This window comes from Armigeres subalbatus, chromosome 3 (assembly GCF_024139115.2).
Source record: "Armigeres subalbatus isolate Guangzhou_Male chromosome 3, GZ_Asu_2, whole genome shotgun sequence".
Lineage (NCBI taxonomy): Eukaryota > Metazoa > Arthropoda > Insecta > Diptera > Culicidae > Armigeres > Armigeres subalbatus.
In genome coordinates, this window is record NC_085141.1 from 352,398,411 (window position 1) to 352,419,723 (window position 21,313).

Below are 21,313 nucleotides of genomic sequence, written 5' to 3' on the forward strand. Positions count from 1 at the left end.
TGCAAGCGGTGCGTTGGATTTTGTTGAGCTTAGCCCTTGCAGCAGCCTCATTAGTTTTAGGCCACCAGACAAGCGTAAGTTGTCCTGGGACGGACAATGGTTTTATATATCCACATGATCATACTTGGTTTTAGGCCCCATCTTTTACCAAGGGTTTTTGAACAAACCCAAAGTGTATTGAGACCTTTCTGCACAACTGATTGGAGATGAGAGTTCCAATTAAGCTTTGCATCGAGTATGACACCTAGATATTTTACTTCACTTGAATAAACTAATTGTGTTTGGTTTTATCTCTCTTGCCTGCCTTCGGAATGAAGACAGCCCGGATTTGACGCCAATCGTTAGGTATGTGCCCCAAAATCAGACTCGCCTTAAAAATCTCAACCAAGGGTGGAACCAGTGTTTTCTCCTCTTTTTGGATCAACGCTGGGAATATTCCATCCATGCCAGGAGACTTAAATGGCTCGAAAGATCTCACAGCCCTCTCAACCCTGGCCCGAGTGAAAGCTTCCTTTGCAACCTTTATTGCGTCTTTTTAGATCCAGAAACCCATGATTGGATCTCTTGTGGATCTGGGACAGCAATTCCAGTGCCTTGGTCGCCGATGCTCGACTCAGGGATTGAATCAGGGAAGTGGATCTTTATCAATTCGCTCAGTGTATCGCTAGGCTCTACAGTGAGCGAACCATCCGTCTTTCGAGGCTACCCACACCATTGGAGTGGTCTTTTGAAAGAGTTTTTGAGTCTGGCCACTACGGGTGTATTCTCTATGCTTTCACTTATTAGAATCCACGATTTCCGTTTGGCTGACCTTATTTCTTTGTTGTAGTTCGTCAGGGCCTTTCTGTATAGGCTCCGATCGCCGGTTCGCTTAGCACGGTTGAACTCCCTACGCGCAGTTTTCCTAAGCTTCTCAAGAGTTTTATTCCACCATGGAACGTCTCTACTCGAACTAGTTGATTTAGTTGGACAGCTCTCTTGGTAGGCGTTAAGGATTTTGTTTTTAATGGATTTGGACGCATCTTCCAATTGTGTTATGTTCTTGATGTGACTTTCCATGATGTACTCTTCGGATCGTAGGATAGCTGAGTAGGATTCCCAATCAGTTTTCTTAGGATCTTTAAACGTTTTTTCCATCGTTAGACCCCCTTCCCATTCGAAGATGATGTGTTTATGGTCTGACATGGATGTTTCTTCAGAAACGTGCCAGTTTGTGATTTTATCAGAGATAGACCTACGACATAGAGTCAAGTCCATAACTTCCTTACGAATGGAGTTTTCAAACGTGGGCTTGTCACAAACATTACACACGTCAATGTTCTTGGAAGAGAGCAACTGTAACAGGTACTCACATCTGGTGTTTATATTGGTACTTCCCCATACGGTGTGATGTGCATTTGCGTCGCACCCTATGACGAAGGGGATGTTGTGTCGGTGGCTGTAGGCTACGAGCGCAGCTATTTCTGGAGGAGGGATTTCGTCCACGTCACCTGGGAAGTATGCCGAGACCACCAAGATCTCTCTACTCCCTCTGGCGGAAGGTACCTCCATCCTGACCGCTACGATGTCACTTTTTATGAATTCTGAAATTGGAAAGTATTTACAGTTGTTATGTAATAAAATAGCCGCTCTAGGAGAAAGCTGGCTGTCATCATATACCAACTTCCATGAGTGTTGTGGAATACCTTGTATTCTTGATTTATTGACCCATGGCTCTTGAATGAGGGCCACGGTTAAATTCTCTTTGGTGAACCTCCGACAGAGCACACCCGTGGTAAGACACCCAGAAATCGCCCTCCCCCCAGTTTTCGCCTACTGATTTCAAAATCTTCATTTCTTGAAAGCTAGTTGTTGAAAACAGTTAAAGTTCAAGTTTTCCATTCAATTATTAAACAGCCTTGAGAAAAACTTGAACTATAACTGCTTTCTACAACCAGTTTGCGAGAAATAAAGATTTTAAAATCGGTGGGCGAAAACTGGGGGGAGGGCGATTTCTGGGTGCCTTACCCTAACTAAAATGTGCTCGATGCACTTTTCTAAAGCAGCGGTGATAAATATTTCCCTACAAAACGATGTGTTATCGCTAAATTAGCCTTTGCCTATATTACCTCCGGTAACCCTATATATTAAAAACATATATAGACTACCTTTTTCTACTTATATAAACCCTTCGTTTGATGTGTTTCACTTATTTTAATAAACTTAGTCAACCTATCCCAGGGCCCTCCTTAGCCGTGCGGTAAGATGCGCGGCTACAAAGCAAGACCATGCTGAGAGTGGCTGGGTTCGATTCCCGGTGCCGGTCTAGACAATTTTCGGATTGGAAATTATCTAGACTTTCTTGGCCATAAAAGTATCATCGTCTTAGCCTCATGATATACGAATGCAGAAATGGTAACTTGGCTTAGAAACCTCGCAGTTAATAACTGTGGAAGTGCTAATTGAACACTAAGCTGCGAGGCGGCAATGTCCCAGTGGGGGATGCAATGCCAATGAAGAAGAAGAAGAAGAAGAAGAAGAAGAAGAAGCTAACCTATCCCAGCTCTGAGGTTGGCGAGCCGATTTTTCCCATCGCATTTGTTTGTTCATAACTTTTTTCCTGATTTTCTTTACCGACGAAAAAAAGCACAAATGTGCTTAATACACATTGTATGTTTAAGACAGTCCACATTTAAAAAAAAAAGTCTAATCAGTACAGCCTTTCCAAAAGTAAACCTCGGACCACCTCCCCAAAGCTAACATTATTGGGTCATTTTCGCCTCTCTGCTTAGTTTTTATTAACTAAATCCACCGTTATTAACTAAGAGTTTTCATAATCTAACCAAAATTATTTCATTTGTATATCATAAAGCAAACACGATGATACTTTTATACCCAGGGAAGTCAAGACAATTTCCCAGACCAAACCAAGCCATTGCGCATCTCCTTTCGATAGCTCTTTCGTATGACAGTTTGTATGGTTTGCTCGTTTCGAGTCGAGATACGCAATGCCACGGCTTGTCAAAAACTCCTCGCCGAGTAGAAAATGAGCAAGAGCAGGAGTTTTTTTGAGGAGCAGAAATAAGCATCAAAACTCACAACATTGTGCATCATTAAACCCGATCTTGTGCGTCGCAAAACAAGAGCGAGTCTGTCTGTTCATCTTTTTCTTTTGGTGCGTCACTCACTTACACTCACACTCAAAACAGCCTCCAAGATGTTTTCACATACAAAGCGTCGCTCCGAAGGCTCAATGAGTGCTCTTTCTCCCGACGCCTCACTCACGTGTGTTTTTATTTTGCTTTCCTCACTCTGTTTTTTGTACCTCTGCTTTTTTACGCTTCCACTCAATTGTGAGGATGCGAAGGCAGCATTTTGCTGATGATGATTTTATTTGACTCTAGCGAGGGTGAGGAGTTTTGTCAAGCCTGATGCCACCCCAGAAATCAATCCCAATCATTTAAATATTGCATCATTTTTTCTACCAGAGATTTTTATTGAAATTACTTGAGTCGAGTGCTTTTGACATTGCATTTGAAAACTGTTTCAGGAGTTTATTTTCTTGAAATTAAAATGGTTAATTAAACACTCGAATTGAAATAAAGTTGAACGAGTTTTTTCTCCAAATTTGAAAGCTTATTTAAATTTATCATATTTTATATAACGTATTTCCGTGAAGCATTCTCCTGCGTACTACTGTACCTCGGTACGTCGTTACTGTTGTTGTTTGTGTATCCGTCGTCGTCATCGTTAAAAAGGATGGTGGAGCGCAAAAAATCGATACAGCGTGTTTGCAATTTTGTGTTTCTACGACCGACATCGTCGTCCCTCTTCTCCTTCCTGCTACAATACGAAGACTTGGAATACGACGACGCGCCGGGTTCTCTGGCGGCACCATACATTCGCCGCTCGCTTCGTCCGGCGTTCGTTCGGATGTTTGATCCTGGTCGTCCGTTTGGTTGCTAGCAGCAGGCTGGCAGTTGTTGAAACCGGCGCATTCTGGGCTCACTCGTTCGGGTGGTGTAAGAGGATATTACCATTCTTCATTGTGCGGCTCCAACAAGCTCCCCCCCACCATCCACTTCCCGTTTCTTCCACCACATTGCTAACGGGGGTGAATCATCGCCGTGTTTACCGTTCGGTGTCGGAACCGGTGTGTGTGGTGTGTGGATGGAGTAATGTAAACATTCCCCGAGATGTGACCTTCGGCGGATCCGTTGGATATTTGCTGTGCGGCAATGGGGAAGCTTGGAATGTTGTTAAATTATTAGTCAGAAGAATCCTGAATCAACAGGATTTTAATGAATCCATTTGGTTGATTACTCTTTTAGGTTGGACAATTTTTCGGTGGCTTAATCATCGCAATTTTCAGGTACAATAAGTTGAGAAGATAGAAGCCGAAATTGCATTAGATTAGTGTGCAGTGTGTTGATGTCACTTGTTATAACAAATGGTCTTGGTAACTGAATAATAAGTTCCCAAAGTCCATGATGCATATTTTTTTTTGGAACGGTAATTGTTTGGAGACTTGCGTCCGTTACGGAACACGTTCAATCACTAATTTCTTCTCGAAAACACGAGCTCGCACTCTTTATTTACTCACCGACCGCACAAAAGCACATAAAACCGGAATTTTGCGTCCTAATACAAACGCGTCCAATCTAGCACTCAACGGCAATTTAGAATCAACTACAACAAAACTTTAATTGCGTTTATATGCAAGTAGTCATTCTGTGGGTCAACGTTAACTTTATCAATCATATTGATTTTGATGTAATTAAAAGTTATAGAAACCTAAAGCCGATTAATTCATAAATACACAAGTTGATTATATCAGCTGTATAAAACAATGGTCCCAATGAAAATGCAAACATCCGGAACAAAACGTTGACAATGATCTAAAATTATCAACATTTCCATGTGACCCAAGACGAAATCCTTATTATTAGGGTATCCAATCATGGTTTGAACTAGTGAAAAGCGTATCATGGTTTGAACCATTTTGAAATCAGTAGAAATTACCATCTCTTTGGCAGGCAATGAACCTAAAACAGTATGGATGGAATATTTAGGTATACTGGAAGTGATAGAGTTTATTTAAACATTCGTACATATTGTTTAAGTAATAAAAAAAGCGATTTAAAAACGTCCTGAATTTGCGCCATATCCCCCCCACCAGTGACATAATTTTAAAAAGCTCGTTAAGGACGCATTTTGTGACACAGGAGTGAGATCAATATATCAAAAGAACGCTATTTTCATCTGTAATCGATTGACGTCATCATACAATTGAGAAACAGTTTTAAATAGTTAAAATAGTAGGGGAAGGTGGGTAGACTTGATCCCCGGGGAGACTTGATCACCCCCTGTTTTATCGGGAACTAAAGTAGTTTTGTTCTAGCGTATTTTTAATATAGATCCTCTAAACAAATGGCCTTTATGTGGTGAGTTATTTTTTGGCTTGACAACCTTATTTATTCTGCAGGGCGATTTGTAGATTTTGACAATCACAAAGATTTTTTTATTGGCCACGCAAAATTTGAACTACTTTTCATAACAATGACCGAATGCTTTCGTTTTTTCACAGCACAAAGCCTTAAATATGCTTAATGATCTGTACTGATGAAAATGTCAAAATTCCATCAAAGTTTTAGGATATTTGGATTTGAAGTTATTGCCTAAATATGGGGACACTTGTTCCCCCATTAGTCACCCATACAAAAAATTGGCGAAAAATTCAAAACAATTTAAACCTGTATTCAGGCTTCTATTTTTTGTAGATTTGACAGATGTAATAAAGTTTTGGCAAGAAAAAATATTTATTGCGTAGATATCATAAAAAGGGGATCAAGTCTCCCCAAATTTTAAAATTGCATGTGCTGTCGAATTCAATAAAAAAAATCGTTCATGTATGCGCACAGCAATTCAAAAATTCTGTATATTTTGTAGGAAAAATATTTAAAAAATCTGAGGACACCTTTCTAATTTTATCAAAGCAAGTTCTTGGAGAGGGATCAATTTCCCCCGAAAATTCAAAAAGTCGATTTTTGACAGCACTCCAAAAAACAATTGTGTATCAATAGCAACAATAAATTAAGGACTGTCATACATCAGTAAAGTTAAATACTATATCTCTTAGAGAGTCTGTGTGGAAATCGCGTATGTTTATTTATTTTTGGCTGTGGTACATCGGAAATCAGAAAAGCGGATCAAGTCTACCCAGTCTTCCCTAACATTTATACAAGGTAAAACCGATCATGGTTTGAACTTAATTCGTACCATGGTTTGAACTTGTAAATGCAATCATGTTCTGCTGCTGTCCGCTAGGAGCGCTGCATGCGCCTAGCTGGAGCATTTTGTTTACATTTCCAATATGAAAAAATCGCAATTTTCATATCGATAATTTAGACGATTTTTTTTTCACACGTTTCGAGTTACTAATCGAATGCTAGAAGATGAATAGTAAAACAAATTTGCTTTTCTACAGATTTCCTCAGCGTTTCATGCATGTCATTAATATTATATTTAGGAGCTGCTGGCTGCTGCAGTAGTTCAAACCATGGTACGAATTTAGTTCAAACCATGAACAGTGTAGTTCAAACCATGGTACGAATCAAAGTTAAGTAATTATTAAGTTTTTTCAATGAAACTAAGCATAAATATGTGTACCCAGGATATTTTTAGAAAGATAATGAACTAAGCTTCCATACAAACTAGAAATCGCAGTTCTAACATGTCCCTTTAACGAAATAAATCAACTTTATTTTGACGGCTCATCTGAAACCCGCCATTTGGTTCAAACCATGATTGGATACCCTAGCAATTAATCAAGTTGAAATCCTTAATTCGGCACCAACATTTCAAAAGGGCGAAACTACTTTTGTAAACAAAAGCTTCTCACGTCGCTGGTGGCCTTATTTGAGCCCACCCACAACATCCAGCACAATTGATTGAAAGAAGAGGATTCGCTGCTTCCATCAGTGGCGTTGGATTTCGTGGGTGGTCTCAAATTAGCCCTCCAGCGACGTGAGAAGCTTTTGTTTACCAAAGCAGTTTCGCCCTTTTGAAATGTTGATGCCGAATTTAATTTTTTTATTTTTTATTTTATTGAGCACTCCATTATTGCCAGATTGGCTGTTGTTACGCAAGGAACCAGCAGATGATACTCGGGTTCAGTAAACATCCTCAGTGTGTGAATACTGGTAATCCAATATTCTATGAGATAGGCAATACTGGCGCTGGCCAGGGATTAGGAAGGAAAATGATAAAATGAAACTTGTTCGGATGAAAGCCGAGGAATCCTTTGCACTTATGACAAAATACATGCACGGTACCCATTATTTCTTGTCAAACATGCTTAACCAAATCCTTCGAAGGTACTCAGAAGTCATTCATAATAAACCACAGGCGGTGAAAAATAATTTCATGGAAATCATTGTTGTTTGCGGTATTATTTACGAAAATTCGGATCGAAAATGTGATTAGGCCGTGTGGTGGAACATCCATCAGTTGTGAAACTTATCAAAAACATCCATCAGTTGTGTACTTAGTTTTAAGAAAATAAGATTATATAAAAAGAAACAATTTTCATACACTATAATATTGAATTTTCGAGAAGAATTCTATGGATTTCAATTATTTTGAGAAAAAAAAAACACATGTTTTCCAAGGAAATGCATAAAATAACAAATGAAATCGTTGCTTCAAGTGAAATTCAGAGGTTCAAAAGAAAACTTCAATATGTATAATCTATAACCATGTTAGTTTCGTTATGACATACGTGTATATAAAATAAGCTTTCATTCGAAAGCGCATTCGTACGTAAACAAGAATAAGGGTGAATACTAATTGAAATACGTTTCTTTATAATATTCATCAAAAATCCTTTTCAAGCAATTATTGTATAAATACATATTATCCTGGATGCCATTCAACAGCTAAAGACCAATAAAGCAGCTGGTAAGGATGGTATCGGAGCTGAGCTCATCAAGATGGGCCCGGAAAAGCTGGCCACTTGCCTGCACAAACTGATAGTCAGAATCTGGGAAAACGAACAGCTACCGGAGGAGTGGAAGGAAGGGGTTATATGCCCCATCTACAAGAAAGGCGACAAACTGGAGTGTGAGAACTTTCGAGCGATCACCATCCTTAATGCCGCCTACAAAGTGATATCCCAGATCATCTTCCGTCGTCTGTCACCATTAGTGAACGAGTTCGTGGGAAGTTATCAAGCCGGCTTCGTTGACGGCCGCTCGACAACGGACCAGATCTTTACTGTACGGCAAATCCTTCAAAAATGTCGTGAATACCAGGTCCCAACGCACCATCTGTTCGTTGATTTCAAGGCGGCATACGACAGTATAGACCGCGAAGAGCTATGGAAAATTATGGACGAGAACAGCTTTCCTGGAAAGCTTACCAGACTGATCAAAGCAACAGTGGATGGTGTGCAAAACTGTGTGAAGATTTCGGGCGAACACTCCAGTTCATTCGAATCGCGCCGGGGACTAAGACAAGGTGATGGACTTTCGGGCCTGTCAACATTGTGCTAGAAGGTATCATGCGGAGAGCCGGGTGTAACAGCCGGGGTACGAGCCAATTTATTTGCTTCGCGGATGACATGGACATTGTCGGTCGAACATTTGCAAAGGTGGCAGAACTGTACACCCGCCTGAAACGTGAAGCAACAAAAGTTGGACTGGTGGTGAATGCGTCAAAGACAAAGTACATGCTTGTGGGCGGAACCGAGCGCGACAGGGCCCGCCTGGGAAGCAGTGTTACGATAGACGGGGATACCTTCGAGGTGGTCGAGGAATTCGTCTACCTCGGATCCTTGCTAACGGCTGACAACAACGTTAGTCGTGAAATACGAAGGCGCATCATCTGTGGAAGTCGGGCCTACTACGGGCTCCAGAAGAAACTGCGGTCGAAAAAGATTCGACACCGCACCAAATGTGTCATGTACAAGACGTTAATAAGACCGGTAGTCCTCTACGGACATGAAACATGGACAATGCTCGAGGAGGACTTGCAAGCACTCGGAGTATTCGAGAGACGGGTGCTTAGGACCATACGCTAAGAGAAGAATGAATTCTGTCATCAAAAGAAAAAGTAGAATCATGAAAAAAATTTCACAGCGAGGTATGGAATGCAGCTTTCAAAATAATTTTCAAAATTTCAAAATAAAATTTATTTATAAATAATTTATAGCATGATGTTAGAATTTTTATTATCTACATTATACATATATTAATTTGATTTTTAATGACAATGAAGTTTTTTCTTGAAATGATTCCGCAGATGGTACTACTTTAAATCTTAATTGAATTTCTAATCCCGCCTAATAAATCATTTTCAAAAAAATCTCTGTTTGTAATTTTTAAAATTATTTTCAATTCTATTGGCTATACCTTGCCGTGTTAAATTTCAGTGATTCTACTTTTCCTCTGATGACAGCGTTCATCTACTTCTCCTCGCGTATCTTTGGCGGTGTGCAAGAAGACGGTGTGTGGCGGCGAAGAATGAACCACGAGCTCGCCCAGCTCTACGGCGAACCCAGTATCCAGAAGGTAGCTAAAGCCGGAAGGGTACGATGGGCAGGACATGTTGCAAGAATGCCGGACAGCAACCCTGCAAAGATAGTGTTCGCTTCCGATCCGGCAGGTACGAGACGGCGTGGAGCGCAGCGAGCGAGATGGGCAGACCAGGTGCAGAACGACATGGCGAGCGTGGGGCGTATCCGAGGATGGAGAGATGCGGCCTCGAACCGTGCATTGTGGCGTCAAATTGTTGATTCAGTGTTATCTGTTTAGATGTTAACTAAATAAATGAATGAACATATTATCCTGTTTCGTGTATATGGGGTAATGGTAAACATAACTCGAAAAGTTACAGAGTGTTGTGTAAAGTTATCTGGGTGGCTGGAACTAGGGTGTTATTCTCTATACGAAATATAAAAAATGTATTATCAAAACATAACTACATGCAATTCACTATAATGTGGTTAATTTATGTTCAAATCGACAGAAATGCGCATAACGAACATTATATTCTCTATTTGTTCATATTGCGGGAATACAACTGGTTCAAACATGGCTTTCTGTTCCATACTAAACGTGAACTAGTCTGTTGAAGGGCCATTTGTCGCTTTTGAAGTCCGTTGATGAATCCGTGATCCGTGAATCTAGTTCAAACTTTCCGATAATTGTTATAAAATGTAATAGGCATTAGTTTGTCTAATTAAAAAAAACAACAGCCACATGAACCCAAGATGTATGATGAACGTGAGGTCTGAATGATTCCATATTCCCGTTCAACAGCTTATCTGCGACTTGATTGAGGTTTTGAAGATTGAAGATCGCCAGCAGGCTTAAAATAACTTGAACCCTACTTGAATAAATTCCTTGTTCACATTTAAGCATATGTTTTGCTTATACGCGTTTTTTCCTTTCTTTATTTGGTAGACGCTATGTGTTTCTTAACCGCTACTGTGCCGTGATATACTGTGGTATTCTGCTGTACATAATCCACACAGTATCTATTTTTAGACATTAGTTGTTGTTATCATTGCCGGGTCCATCTCATCGTGATCCCATTGTGTCCTTTTGTGCGTATCGTGTATCCAATTACTCGTTGCATTGTTCGGTGCCATTTATACGGGTACGTTGGAGGACTGCCTCCGAGAAGAACAATTTGTCAGTCGTCATCGGGCAGCCGTGTCGGTAAGACGCGCACCCCAAAACGCCATCCTATGGGCTGAACCTCAGGCGACTGACAAGGGCTTGGTGGAGGGGCTGGGAATCGAACCCATGACCGTCGCTTAAAAGGCGAACGTGTAGCCAACTACGCTACGGGATCCCCTATTATACACGTTTCTGTTAAAAAATAGTTATAAGTAATGAAATCTCATACAAAGAAGTGGAGTAGGGTGGCTCAAATTAGTATGGAAAAAACTTTTTTCTATTTTTAATTGTGCCGTGCAACTGCAAATCACTGTTTTTCGATGTTTCTGCATACATTTTTCCATATAAACTTCCAACTAGTTTAGCACCGCCCCAACGTTGACCGATTTGGCTGAAATTTTGTCCAGAGCATCAGGGCGGCCTTTCAAAAAATTTGAAAAAGTGTTTTTTGAGACACCTTAAAGACTCCACTTATGATTATTTCCAGTTTGAGAGAGAAAATCGAGAGAGATGATAGAATTAGTGGCGAAAATACAGATTTGATAGTTCCGTTAGGATATGGCAGATATGAAGAATGTTTTATAGAAGTGGATTTGAAAGCAAACACAGGGAAATATCTTACGACCTTCCTTCTGTCAAACTCCCGTACGAAGAGGGAGGGAAGAATATCAGTGTGGGTGGAAGCTGATTCTCCACTGACTGGCAAAAGGAAGAATCTCACTATGATCATCGATCTCATTCTATCTCGTCCGGTCATCTCCTTTGACACCTCCTTACATATTGGACCTCCTTGAGATACGACGATTTAAATTTACGACATTTGAAACACCGAATACAATATTTTTCGTCACAAATTGTTTTTTTTATTTCTTCATTAAAGTGATTTTTAAATTATAAATAAAGTTCATCACTACGTCACAAATTGAGTTTTCTGTGTATTTTTTAGATTACAAAAAAAAAAATAAAGCTTGTTTTATTTTCGGAATAGGTAGATATATCGTAATCCTCTAAAGCTTTATTTGGAAGAAGTGGTTCGTCAGAAAAATCCTTGTACTCAGTACAGATAAAGTCCTGCAGAACGAAGCACGGCTTATGATACATTTTGACAGGGAAAGTGCTGTATTTCTTTCTCAGTGTTTGTGTTGTTTTTGCTGCAACTGGATTACCACCCACTTTTATTTTATATATCCTACACAGTGACATCAGTATATGTGATTCTGGCTTTAGAGTACACAATTCACTTGCCTCGTCTCAACTTAGCATTAGGCTCACTCTGGACTTGACTCAAACCTCGATCAGCAGCTTCAGAGATTGCTCGATTGCTATGCAAAACCAAAATCTTGTTTTGGGGCCCTCCTTAGCAGCGGTAATAGGCGCGGCTAGACCATGCTGAGAGTGGCTGGGCTCGATTCCCGGTGCCGGTCCAGGAAATTTTCGGTTTAGAAATTGTCTCGACTTCCCTGGGCGTAAAAGCACAGACAAACAGACATAACACATTGAACATTCGCTCATCAAATTCATCGTCGTACAAACACTAACGACATCTGTTGTTTTCACTAAGTTGGGCAAATCACGAACCAGATGGCGGTAGTGAGCAAATGTCAAACCCGAGGAAGTTCGATGCGTGCGCCACGATTGATTGGTTGGCCAACTAACGATTATTTAAATTGACCAGTAAATCAGTGAACGATGACAATTATACGAGTGTTATGTCTGTTTGTCTGTGTAAAAGTATCATCGTGTTAGCCTCAAGATATACGAATGCAAAAATGGTAACTTGGCTTAGAATCCTCGCGGTTAATAACTGTGGAAGTGCTGAATGAACACTAAGCAGCGAGGCGGCAATTTCCCAGTGGAGAATGTAATGCCAATAAGAAGAAGAAGAAGATTTTGAGCACTCTTCCAGTTGGAAGTTGTTTCAGGAAGTTTTCACTTTCTTCTGGAAGTTGTTCCAGGAATTTTTCTGGAAATTCTTGCAAGCATTCCGCCAGACAATCACTCTGGAATATTTTCTCAAGTTCGTTCAAGAATTCATCTGGAATTTACACCAAGCATTCCTTTGGATTTTCTCAGGAAGTTCCTTCAGGAATTCATTCCAAAGTTCGTTCAGAAGTTCTTACGGAAGGTCCATCAGAAATTCCTCCGGAAGATCCTTCGGGAATTCCTCCAGATTTTTTTTCTGGAATCCCTCCGGAAGCTCTTCCAGGAACCGCTCCGGATGTTCCATCAGAAATTCCTCCGGAAATCTCCCCAGGAATTCCCCCGGAAGCTCTCTAGGAATGCATCCGGATCCATCAGAAATTCCTCCAGTTGTTCCTTCAGGAATCCCTCCCGGAGGAATTCCTGAAAGAACTTCCGGAAGACTTCCCGAAGGAGCTTCCGGAGGAATTCCTGAAACAACTTCTAAAGGAACGACCTTCCTGAATGCACTTCTGGAGGAACTCCTGTCTCCTGAACGTACTTCCAAGGAATTCCTGGAGGAACTTTCGGAGGAATACCTGAAGGAATTTCCGGCTTGCGGAGGAATTCCTGAAGGAAACTTCGAGCAAATCCCTGAATAAACTTTCGGAAACATTCCTGTAGGAACTTCCGGATGAAATCTAGTAATGAAGAGAAAAACTCTAGATGAATTACTGCAAGAATCTCCAGATGATTTCTGCGAGGAATTTCAGGAAGAATTTCCGAAGGAAAACCGGTAGAATTCCTGGCGGAGTTTCTGGGGATTTGTAGGAATTCTGGTTGAGGACTATTTGGAGTGATTTCTGAAAAAAATCTGCACAGTATTATAGAATTTCGTTAGATACATATATCCGTCTAAAAGTAAATTTTGCTATCCACATACTTAAACGTTTTGCCTTTCTCGTACAACTAAGTTGTACCGAAAGGCTATAGGATTACTCCAAAAATGAGCTTTTGATAGAAGACCCGGAGACCCATAGTGTTATATACCGATTGATGTCTGTATGTGTGTGTGTATGTGTAAAAATTTTGTAGACACAAGTTTTGGAACTTATCATTACCCGATTGATTTCCACGGAACAAATTGCATTCAACGGGGAATGCGGTCCCATTATTTGATATTCAAAATTGGTCCGATCGGAAATTGCATTTCGGAATTAATGAAAAATCATTTTTTTTCCCAAGGGTCTTGGAAAATCGAAATCCGAAGAAAAATTTTTTTTTCAAGAATGGTGGCAATGCATAGTAAACAATGCAAAATGATAAATAAAAATGCAAAATATTCCCCTAATGTGCTTTTTGACCTTTCTTATGCGATTTTTTCCATACATTTCACAATGCACGAGAAAGGCATCATCGCCGCTAGGTGGATTAATCTGGGTTTTTATCACGATATGATTAGTCATGGCAAACGCACTGGTAGACCGGTTGGGTGATCATATGTTTCGAATCAAAAGAAACACGATGCTACGCACACTAGGGTGGCAATGGAATGTATGTAAAATGAATGTATATCAAAATTGTCATCGAATTTAAAAAAACGACATCGCTCACAAGTTTCATTACCCCAAAGTATGACCCCATGCAAAATTTGAGCTCAATCGGACACGATTTAGGGGTGCCTAAAATTCATCAAAGTTTTGAAATTTTTACCAAAGAAAATTTTTCCCAAGGGGGGGGGGGGGCAAAGGAAAAGTCGAAAATCGAATTTTTGTTTTTAATGCCAAAATGACTTAAAAATGCATGAAACGTCAAGATCTGAGGTAACCTAAAAAAAAATTTTTTTTTTGAAAAAAAAACATTTTTTCTCTCAGAACATTTTTGGGACTTAGAATTTTTTTCATACGATGAAAATTTTTTTCATCGAATTTTAACACCATACAATACGCAAACGTTTTCGTAGCCAAAAATATTCCCCTATACAAAATTTTAGCTAAATCGAACATGATTTAGGGGTGCTCAAAATAAAACAAAAAAAAAATTCTCGCAGGGGGGAATTTTTTTTTGTTTTTTGATGCCAAAGAACTCCAACTTGTTCTTCGGTTTACACTTCTTGCATTTTCATGGGTAAAAATTTCACAACTGATGGATTTTAGGCACCCCTAAATCATGTCCGATTGAGTTAAAATTTTGCATAAGGGGATATTTTTGGCTACGAAAACGTTTGCGTATCGTCCGGTGTTAAAATTCTAAAATTCGATGAAACAAATTTTCAACGTCTGAAAACAAAATCTAAGTCCTAAAAATGTTCTGAGAGAAAATACAGATTACCTCCAAAAAATTTTTTTTTTTAATGACATCAGATCTTGACGTTTCATTAGCATTAGCATTGTTACGGTGTTATTCGTAGATTGGACACTAGTGATACTCATGTTTTACTTTTGAGATCCTTATCTAGAATGCTATCAGAAATCAAGAAGGGGGGTGGTCCTTGATTCCAGTCTTGAACAAAAATAACAAAAGCATGAGGATTACTACTCCAGGCCACGCCATCATGTCCGATTGAGCTCAAATTTTGCATGGGGTCATATTTTGGGGTAATGAAACTTGTGAGCAATGTCGTTTTTTTTTAATTCGAAAATGTCATTTTCATTGGCTCCCTAACGCACACCATTCAATGATAGATGACGTCAACTCGCTTTGATAGAAGCCGACGAGCCATCTGTACTTCCACGAGAAATCACTGGGATGTTGGATATATGGAATAGGAAGTGTGGCAGGGTTCGTTTTGGTAAACGGTATGCTGTGTATAGCGTGTAGTTTGATTGATTTTAAACATTCGAACGAACACTAATTATTTTAGTTATCTACCGCACTAAGTAGAACAAATTTTCGATGACCAGCCGATCGTTCTGCTTACTGAAGAAAACACGACCGATCGCAATACAATCACCCGCACAAAGTAGAACAAAACATTGATGACCCGCCGATCGTTCTACTTAGTGAAGAAAACACGACCGGATGCGACACAAGTTTTTACTTTTTTACTTTAATTTACTCCGTACAAAGCAGAACAAAACTTTGATGATCGGCCTATCGTTCTGCTTACTGAAGAAAACACGATAGCACTCGATAAAAAAAATACTTTCTCAAACGGGCTCCTACCTATTTTCAGAGTAGATTAACACGAGAAAAATAGCTGATTCGATCTGTCTCATAAAATACCTTACCGTCTACGATTATCACTGTCATGTGTTTGAGCTATCCCTAATCCTAGCTGTTTGTGAATGCCGTTTTCTGTTTGTGAATGTAATGTTGGTGTTTGCAACTTTCCGAGGGGTCGTACACTAATTACGTAAGAGGACTACCGAACCGACGCGCAATACTCTGTACTTGCTTGCCCGATGGATGCTGCAAGGACGATCTTGTTGTCTCGCGATACAAGCGTTTTCCGGGTAGAAGAAAACAGCAAAATAATATCAAATTTTACTATTAATATATGAATAACTGAATAGCAAAATATGATATTGTTTTGCTATATAGTTTGTTTGATAAAATAGCAAAAATAATAACAGACATTGCTCTAGCAAATAACTAATAAATAATTCATTTTGCTATTATAATTGCAAACCAATAGCAAAATATTCTAAGAAAAGAAAATATCAAAATCAGTTATTATTGATGTTGAAAAAGCAAATGATAAATAAATAACAAACTTTGCTATGATTGCAAAATGTGTTCTTCATTTGTTGTTCTGCTCTTTTTTACAATAATAAATGAATGACAAATTTTACTATTATAACAAAATTTGTTGTTGGGATGCTATTTTATGTTATTTATGAATAACATAAGAATAACAAAATGTGATATCACAGTAAAATTTGCTATTGTTATGTTATTTGTTTGTTATTCACCTCTACCCGGGTTGATCCACCGAATATCAAAAAGATATTTTTTCTTCTGTTCGCGACGAATAACGTACCTACTTACTTTCCCTATGCACGGAGAAACTCAATTTACTCATTAATGGAAACTTTTCGAGAGACTGAGACTAGTCTCTGCACGAACAACTGTAAGTTTGTAAACAAAACATCGTTCTAAGGCGCAATTTTGGGAACGACCTCATTTACTTATTTCATAATACACATTATTATTATGTTAGTGATAACCGCTTTCAGTTTCTTTGCTATGTTCATCATTAATCATGTTTAATTTTAAATCGAGATTAGTGAATTTCAGCTCCAGAATATTTATTTGCTGCTAATCGAAAATTTCTGTTGTCTTCTTCAACTCATTTTTGGCATTACATCCCCCCACTGGGACATTGCCGCTTCGCAGTATGCTAGAACCGTCGTGCGGGGCTTTTTTTGACTCCGGGGGCTATTTACTTTGGATTTTTGTTTTTATAAAAAAAGTAAACGAAAAAAATACCATATTTGAAACAGAAAGTTGCCATCCAGCTATCAACAAGTCTAATGTGACCAGCAAGCGTCCTGCGAAACGCGGGACGCCTATCTGGATTGCGTAGCTGGCTTGAAAATGGATCCTCCAAATATGCATTTCGCGTAGACATTGGCCCAAAAAATATTGGAAAAATAGGCTGTATGAGTTGTAATAAATGTTTAAAACGAAGTTGAAAAATGCAGCGTCCCGCGAAACGCGGAACGTCTGGTCACATAAAACAAGCCACAAGAATGATGATAATGGCAATTTGATAGTAATTTACGTTGTTATTCTTGTTTTAAAATGTCCAAAATAGCCCCCGATTAGTCAAAAGAAGCCCCGCACGACGGAATATAATTTCATCTGGTTTGACCAATGATAGATGCAGTTGAGGTAATGTCCGAAGCTTGCACTTGAAAATGCTTTCATATAGATCGGTTCCATACTGTTTATGCTTGATCTGAGAACGACCATGAAATCTCTGCTGTTGCATGACTGTCTTTACCTTACTCAAATGAGGATTTGCATATAATCGTTCGAAGTGTTTGTGAGCTGTACTACGGTTTTTATGGAAAGACTAACAGACGATTTCAGAGTAACTTTTATTTCCTTACTGAATACACTGTGAAAAATGAGTTCTCAAACTGATCTCCTGCACTGATATTTGGAAAAACAGCACGTAATGGGAATCGTGTTTATTTTACCATGAGGAAATTACTAAAGGAAGTAAGAAAGTGTGTATTGTAAACTATCAAATCTCCAAATGCTTGATAACATACACAACTCATTTTTGTGGTACATTCCGTTTATCACCACTAAAATACCGCAAGGAACGAATATCCTGCCTGTACGTACTTCCTTGAACAAAATTCGACAAATTTTCAAACCACGCACCACGAATACCTTCCACCCTCGCTAATACCAACATCAACAAAGTCTAGGGACACGTAAAAGGGCACCCACGCCCACATCGCCACCGTGCCCCACACACGTCTTGCCCCAGTTCGAAAGTATTTGAACCGTTTGTTTGAGAAACTGCATATGTAACATTTTTGGCCAAAATGAGATTTTTATATATTCTGAATCCTCGTCCAAAAATACGTATTCTGGCAAAAAATACCAAAAAATAATTTTTGTTCAGGAATGTATGAATTTTTTTTCGTTTGTTTGAGAAACTACATATGTCCACGCACTTTTAAGAGCAATTGTGGAGTACTACTTACAGTTTTTGCACCAGAAGTGCCCCAGGGTGTTGAGTTTTGCCAAAAACTATTGATCTGTATCGAAGAAATCGAAAGATTCGGTGCCAATTTGTTCAAAAAAAGTTTTTTGTTGTTTTCTCGAAATTGTGTAAAATGGACTTATGCAGTTTCTCAAACAAATGATTCATTTATCAACAGCACACAGATTCATTGCGAGCGAATGCGGGTGGGCCCCATCAGGACTTCAGACGGTTGGAGGAGATTCTTTTCCACGCCGTACTCGTGCCGTGCGTGACTCAGACTCCGGCATGACGTAACCTCGCACTCCTCGAGTGTAAAGTCTGAGTCATAAATTAAATTTTGCGTTCTATTTCGTGATGTTGGTGGTGGGTAAGTAGAGCGAAAGCGGAGGGATCGGATACCTTTCCCATCATTTTTCGGTCGGAATTTTCTGGTTCAGGATGGGTACCGAAACCAACCAAGTTTAACGCTTTTTAAAGCTTTTAATCACTTTTCCGGATTGGTTTCGGGGATTCGTTGGGGCACGTGGCAACGGGCCTTGATGCCGACTACTTATCAGTGTGTTTAATAGCGTTTCATATTATGTTATCAGAAAATTGAATTAATACCTTACACGTTTCTTTCCTTCTTCTTTTTTTACCAGGAACTTTCCATGCGTTGATGGATTTTGAATGTTGTGTTGCTGATTGGAAATTGCGTAGGCCTTCAGCGTGAACAGAATAAGAGAGTTCTTTGATAGGAGATTATCAATAAGAAGCCCTACAAATCTGATTGAAAAACGGTGAACGAAGACCGAAAAGCATTGTGAAGTGTGAGAGTGATTATATAGTGGCTGCAAGTGATAGCGTTCGTTCGACCCGACTCATTATCGAAATATAATCCCCTCAGAGTGTGCGATCTACTTTGAAAGAAGTGTGAATAGCAGCAGCGAAGGGAAAAATTGCATTTTTGTAATTCCGGATATCACCGACGACCGCACAGATAAACGAACGAAGCTGCTGGATGGGAGAAAACATTCTTCAAAGAACTGATCACATTTTTGTTTGAACAGCAGGCGACTACCCAAGCGGGACGAAGTGGATTTACGAGAAATAACATAACAAATGTAAGTACATTTACCTGCAAAAGAACTAATCCGCTGGAAAACGGCCGACCAACTAAGGGTATGCAGTTTGTAGTATGATAGAATGGATAATGGACAGTCATTCAATATGGTTTCCGATGTTTTTCTTTTCAATTCCGTTTTATTTATGATGTTCGACATAAAAAGCAGTACAACCACAGATGACTCGAAAAACCTCAGATCAAGACCTAGCTATCCGAAACCTTGTAAAGATTTCTGACGGCACGTAAATGAATCTAAAATATTTGAGTACTATACCGTATTGTATGATAATTTTGAAAACTCTATGAGGTTTAGTCATCTTGAAGATCAAGCCAGTGATCAATTCTCAGAAATAAGAGATGCTCAAGGTTCTCCGTTCAGTCCACGTTATCTACCAGATAAACCAAGACTTTTGGAATGTCCTCATCGTCGGTATATACCCAATTCGGTTCAATAAGCATATGCGCATCATGTAAACTCAATTTTCTTGAATACGAGATGTTTAATGTACTCCAAAACGTTCTCGCGTGCAGTCCACGGTATCTACTAGATAAATCAAAACGTTTGCAATGTCCTTATTATCATCATAAACCCAATGCGGTTTTAAAACCATAAGCGCCATTCAAACGGAATTTTCTTGAACACGAGATGTTCAAAGTACTACAAATCGTTTTAAAGTTCAGCCCACGTGATTTACCAGATCAACCAAGGCTTTTGGAATGTCCTCATCGTCGGTGCATACTCAATCCTATTCAAGAAGCATATGCGCATCATGTAAACTGAATTTTCTTGAGTACGAGATGCTCAAGGTACTCCAAAACATTCTCGAGTTCAGCCCACGTTATCTACCAGATCAACCAAGCCTTTGGCAATATCCTCATAATCGTCATATACCCAATCCGGTTCAAAAAGCATATGCGCACCACATAAACTGAGGTTTCATGAATACGAGATGTTTAAGGTACCGCACAACTAAGGAAGCGAGAGTAACCGAGAAAATATTTTTAATATAGAACCATATTGCTTCACGAGTTGACATTGAGTCATCGACTCAAGGAGGATCCACTGAAGCTTGTGAAAAAAATGAGTAATATCCTATCGGCTCAATGGTGATGCTGTAATGTTTTCAATGCACGGATCAGGACTTGGTTGATCGGGTAAATCACAGGACAGTTTTTGGAGGATTAAAAGGGCTGTAGTTGCTTGTAAAAGTAAGTAGAGAAACCTCATCGGCTAAATAGACCTGCAGGGATGTTAGCTCTGATCGGATAAATCTTTCATGACTTGGTTGATCGGGTTAATCGCATGATCGTTTTTGGAGAAGCGTAAAGTTCTTGTAGTTGCTTGACTTGGTTGATCGGATCGATCATATGTTTTAAGCTCCAAGACGTTTTGGAGAACCGAAAAGGTCTATAGTAGTTTGTAAAAGAAATTAATGCAACTCTTTCGGAGCCATAAAGGGCTTTTAGATCTACTGGGATGTTTAGCGATGCACTGATACATCATTCAGTATTTGGTTGATCGGGTAGGTCGCATGTTCCGAGCTCCAGGATGTTTTGGCGAGCCATAAAGGGCCTGTAGCTATTAGCTCAATGGACCTGCTGGGATGTTCAGCGATGCACGGATACATCATTCAGAACATAATTGATCGCATAGATCATATGTTATAAACTCCAAGACGATTTGGAGTACCTGAAATAGTTTACGTTTATTCAAAACTCGATTAATTTATGTATCATGGTCACATAGATAGTTTTGAACATACATTTCGGTTTAGGACATTTTGTTTCTGAACACATTTTCTTACCTCATAACAGTTTGGACGGCCTAGGACATCCGAAAAAATATGTCAATGCCTTTTCTTTACTTTTAATATCAGTTAAGTTCTAATTGAATAACACGAGAGAACAAACAATTTAACACGTAAGAAAGATTTTTTCATTTCATTATTATTATTACATGCAAATTATTACATTCATTTA

At 39.3% G+C, this 21,313-nt stretch overlaps 1 protein-coding gene across 4 annotated transcripts in view; it reads left to right on the forward strand.

Annotated features, from left to right (window-relative positions):
• LOC134226072 (protein unzipped) overlaps positions 1 to 21,313 on the forward strand; it is a 324,483-nt gene that overhangs the window by 9,624 nt on the left and 293,546 nt on the right. For all 4 annotated transcript variants that reach the window (XM_062706593.1, XM_062706596.1, XM_062706594.1 and 1 more), the window contains exon 2: positions 18,870 to 19,331. The gene's annotated coding sequence lies outside the window, so the exon portion shown is untranslated. The remainder of the gene's footprint in view (positions 1 to 18,869; positions 19,332 to 21,313) is intronic.